Genomic DNA, 5,477 nt, shown 5'->3' on the forward strand with positions numbered 1-5,477 from the left:
TATCTTGACCCTCAGCTGGCTATAGTTGAATACCCTTTCTACACCAATGCCAGATAGGCAAAGAAATAAATATGATAGAGGACTAAAAAAAAAGGTGGAGGGAGAGGTAGGTGGAACGGGGCCAGTGGGTTAAGGATTGCTTCTATTTGGATTTTTGAAAATTCAGTTGCATATTTAAAATAATGTTACATCAGTTTCAAAGATTAATCATCTCCTTGGAATATTGAGAGACTCTATTAGAACGGGTATATTGTATAATACAGCAAGGGTTGGTAGTCACCATCTCAGCTCTGCCAGGTCCACTGTGTCCCCATCATTCCAAACTCTTGTGGTGCTTCTTTCTCTGGGGACGTTTGCTGTCCACTGTCCTGAGGTTCACAGGCAGAATTCTTTTTGACTTGCAAAACTGAAACTCTATACTCATTAAATAATAACTTCCATTTTCCCCTCCCAAACTACCACCATTCTACTTTCTGTCTTGATGAATCTGAGTATCCTAGATACCTCATTTAAGTCAACTCATAGGATATTTAGGGTTTTGGGGGATGGATTCATTGCAGACATATCTAACAATTTCATCTGGGTTGTAGCATGTGTCAGAATCCCTTTCGTTTTTAAGACTGAATGATATTTCATTGTATACATATAACACATTTTGCTTATCTAGTCAACCTGTTGATGGACACTAGGGTAACTTCCAGTTTTTGGCTATTTTGAGTATGCTGCTATGAACACAGATGTACAAATATTTCTCTAAGACCCTGCTTTCATTTCTTTTGGGTAGGTACCCAGAAGTGGAATTGTTGGACCATATGGTCATTCTATTTTTAATTTGAGAAACTGCCATGCTGTTTTCCACAGCAGCTGCACTGTTTTACATGCCCACTGACAGTACACAAAGTTTCCAATTTCTCCACATCCTTACCAACACTTGTTATTTTCTGTTTGCTTGACACTCACCATCTTAGTGGGTATGAGGTAGTGTCTTGTGGTTTTGATTTACAATCCCCTAATCCAAATTAGTTTCACTTTTATAGAGGGTGTTTTATTCTACTCTAGAGAGACGTTTGCACCAGAGAAAAAATAGCATTTGTACAATAACTCACACTTCTCCATTTATGATTTGCATCTTTTGCTCTCATTATTTTATGTCTGCAATAAAACATATACACACACATTTGTGTCTAACAATACTTTATGCATATAGAAAAATGAAATCAACGGCAGATATGACCCATGAGTACTTCTCAGAAGTATTTTAGGAGTAGGCTAGGAATCACAAGCATAATCTAGCTGCACTGTGACGCCATAGGGAATGTGAACACTTTTCACTTCTCAGGAGGGATTGATGTGTGCTGCCAACTCTAGACAGCCCTTGTAGCCAGGGTCAAGGAGATAATTTCTAAAATCTATAAACACTGTTTAGCTATCTCTTTAATTTTTTTTCCTCCTCTGATGCTTTTCCAGAGGGGTTGGATCTCAGGTTGCAAAAATAATTGCTTTATGTCCTTCTTAAAGTTTTAAAAATTATTTATTTTATGACAGAGAGAGGGTAAGAGAGTCACCTCCAACAGGACCTTTACACTGTCATCCACCCCTGGCTTCAGCCAGTCCTGGATAACGGCTACATGTATACCCAGTTTTTTCAGGAAGGTCTCCAGAAATGAACCCAAACTTTCCCATCTGGGTCAGCCTCAGAGATCATCGTGTTACTGCTTCACCACCATCCAGTCCGTGACTTACATTTTATGTATTTTCTTTTTTTTCCCTAGCTATCTTTAGAAGGAGACATGACTGAGATATTAGAGCATCAACAGTAAAATAATCTTAGATAATTAATAATATGAGGGAAACAGGGTAAAAGTTCCAGAGCAACCTGCTATTTAGATGTTTCAAGGTCCTGTTGTCCTTTAGATAAACAGTATCATGCATTCGTGGGAATAAAAAGTATTTGTAAGATGCAAAGAATACACCCCTTGGTGGCCCAAAGATATGGGTCAGAATAGTAGAATTCCCTACTTAACTCCCTGCAGAAACAGCTTGAGCACAATACAATTTCTAGGAAGTCACAGAATCACTTAGTCCTTCCAATGAACCTTACCCCCCTGGAGCATTCCTTCATTCTCATTCCCTGAAAGATCCCAGGGAAGAAGTTAGGTCATTGCATTTTAGTCCCAAGCAGCTTTCACTCTGTGTTATCATCTGTATTCTTGCCTATGACATCAGGGATCTGAGTCTATGGTTTCTTTTTTCTTTTTTTTGGGAGAGTTTTTTTTTTTTTTTTTGCTGTAGGGCATGTGTGCTTGACAGAAAGACCGAGAGAGACAGAGAGACAGAAAGTGAGAAATCACGCCCCAGGGGGGATGGCCACGCTGCAATCCCTTCTCCTCCAGTCTCCTCTCGGGATCTTGGGCATGCATGCACACACGCCTGGTGTGGGTTTAAGCCACCGGGTCTGGGACTTGAACTGCAGTCAACTACATGGGAGTTCAGCGACATAGCCATTACGCCAACTGCTGATCCCAGTCTATGGTTTCTAAATTCTATCACAGAAATGTTCTTGATTACCTTACACGAACTATATTGGTGTCAACAGCAATGTGAATTTTGAACCCCAGAGTCAAAAATCCAAAACCAAGCCCCTAGAGTGATGCATTCTTTATTTTTTACGATGACTGAGGTGCTTTTCTGGATACTTTTATTTTCACTATATTTATTGTTTCAGTTTCATCATCTTCATTTTAAATGTCTCAGAGATAGGACCTCTTGCTCACCCTAGCTACCACAGCATAGAGATCTAAAATTGGTAAAAATAAACTTTTAAAGTTTATTCTTTCTTTCATGAGAAAGAGAGAGACCGGTGCCCTGAAAGGTCTTCATGCGGAGATCCACCCCCAATCTCAGCCAGCCCTGATCACAAGCACATGCATGTGGACCCTCAGTGTGCTCCAGGAGGGCTCAGGATGCAAAGCTAGGATCTCTCCCATGTGCCAGCCACAGTGCTCTCTGCCACCACCTGGCCCCAAGGATTTGGAGCATGTATGCATATATGCCTAGCATGTTTCTCAGGCTCAGAGTCCAAGACTCAAACCACAGTGGCCATGTGAGATCTGTCTCCCTTAAGCACTGAGCCATGGAGCTGGCTTTGTTTCATGTAAATGCAAAATTAATGCTTGGGAGACTAGTAGATGGTGTAATAGCTATGTCACTGGACTCCCACATAGTCAACACGGTTTGAGTCCTGGACCCAGTGGCTTAAAACTCACACTGGGCACTTATGTGTGAGTGTCCAAAATACCAAGAAGAGTGGAGGAAAAGGGATTGCAGTATGGCCATCACTTCTGGGGGGTGATTTTTCGCTTTTTGTCTGTCTTTCTGGTGAGCACATGTACCCTATAGCAAAAATCTGTCTCTTAAAAACAAACAAACAAACTCAAATGAGAGGTTTTAATCTATTATAAACCAAACAACTTCTGATTTAATTGCAATAGTATCTCATTATATGGCCCTTTATCTGACTCTGCTCATAGTGCTGCTGTCGGGCTAATATTAGAGCTTGTACTTAAGAATTTTAGCATGGCTTCTGACAGACTGTGCATTCATTAGATGCAGAGAATATTTGTGCTAGTATTAAAAGATGTCTGTATAAGTAACGTGTCCCTGAAGATATTCTTTGAAGATCATTTTACAAACATTAGATAATCAGAGTTCCATATCTGAGAGATGATCTGGGTCTATTTTAACATTTCACAGCTAGGGAAACTGAGGCCTAGGGAGATTAATTAACTCAAAAGTTCTTTAGTGATGTTCGGGTCTGTGGCGAGGAAGGTGAAGATGGCGGCGGCCAGGGCTCAGGTCCTGGGGATGTGGTGGCCGCAAAGGGCAACGTGGAACTTGGTGCCGCTGGGTGCACACACAGCCTCCCACATGACCAAGGACATGCTCCTGGGTCGTATCCCAAGACCCCAGAAGAAAGGGCCACCGCCGCCAAGAAGTATAATATGCTTGGGGAAGACTATGAGCCCTACCCAGATGATGGCATGGGTGGGGTACGGTGACTACCCGAAGTTCCCTGGCCGCTCACAGCAGGAGAGGGATCCATGGCATGACTGCGACCACTCAGGCCTGAGGTTGAACTGGGGTGAACCTATGCACTGGGACCTGAACATGTATATCTGAATCTGGGTGGACACAGGCCCTGCACTGTTTCTTAGAATGTCATGTGTAAGTAACTCTTCGGCTCTGTGGCCTTCATGATGTTCATGTTCTGGGTGGGGGAGTATTACCCCTCCTACCAGCCCGTGGAGCCAAAGCAGTATCCTTAGAATGGTCTATACCTGGAACCAGGCAGCGATCCCACCAAAGAACCTGAGCCAATGGTTCACTAGGAGATCTGAAGAGGTTTCAGGGGGTTTTGTACTCTTTAACTAGGACTTCCATGTTCCTAGTGATTTAACTTAAAGCAGTCCCTAATAAAAGGTAGTGCTGTAGAAAAAAAAAATTCTCTAGTGAGATGAGTGCACGATCTAGTATCCTAAGTGCTATGTGCTGCTATGTTCTTTGCAGAGACATGTACCAACACTTTGGATATCTAGATAGTGGACATAACCCATAAACGGTTTATTCTACAAAGCCAAAATACCAGGCATAGTTAAATACACACACAAATATAGACATTACCATTATGAAAGTTTATGTGGACATGGAACTCTGATTATCACTGTTGTGATAGCAATGACATCTTTAAAATATTGGCATATGTCCCCAACCTATCTAGCTAAAATCATCAGGGGAATACCAGGGAAGTCACGAACCTACTAAATGTATCTCTAAATAAACACCCATTTCCAGTTGTGAAACAGCTCAGATGAGTATCCAAGTATCTTTGGAAATTATTAAGGTGCTTGTGCAGATTAAAATGGCAAATGCTTATTAAAACAGTATGCCCAAGGAAGCAGGGAGGACAAACAATGACAAACAGAAAGGTCACCGCTTGATGAAGTATTTCCATTAGATGGCCCAGTTCCATGCTCTTTCCTGATTTTCCTTTTTAATCAGAGGCTAAAAGAGGTGTGAGTGAGTGCTGGGGAGTCAACTTTCCATGAGAATTAAAATCCTTAGACTTTCAATTTATTGTTCTAAACATTTTCTTATGTTTTTTGGCAGCTTGAGTGTGCAGGCACGTATCTGAGCTGACCTTCTCTGGCTATGCTTTGCTCTCAGTCTGTTCAGTAACAGAGACTAAATACTTCTGACATCGCTTAAGAAAGTAGTCATTTCAGGCGGTTTACACTTTGCATTCTTTGTGAAAGAATGGCTTGACATTCACCATGTTAATGCTGTCCTCGGAAACTGTGCCTAATTAGTACCCAAGTGCCACTGTGGGGCTGAGGAAATGGGACTCTTGGAGATAGTGTGCTGAAGGGACTTTGATGAGGGTTTCAAATACTCCATCCTCCAGGTTTGTTTAATTTTAC

General features: G+C 41.7%; 1 protein-coding gene and 1 pseudogene across 8 annotated transcripts in view; one reads left to right on the forward strand and one right to left on the reverse strand.

The window, feature by feature from the left end:
• The window catches only part of CELF2 (CUGBP Elav-like family member 2), a 744,392-nt gene that overhangs the window by 590,609 nt on the left and 148,306 nt on the right, over nt 1-5,477 (reverse strand). The gene's annotated exons all lie outside the window — the stretch shown is intronic.
• LOC102485873 (NADH dehydrogenase [ubiquinone] 1 beta subcomplex subunit 8, mitochondrial pseudogene) lies at nt 3,436-4,363 on the forward strand (annotated as a pseudogene).

Source organism: Tupaia chinensis, unplaced genomic scaffold (genome assembly GCF_000334495.1).
Source record: "Tupaia chinensis unplaced genomic scaffold, TupChi_1.0 Scaffold000275_1, whole genome shotgun sequence".
In the NCBI taxonomy this organism is placed as follows: Eukaryota; Metazoa; Chordata; class Mammalia; order Scandentia; family Tupaiidae; genus Tupaia; species Tupaia belangeri.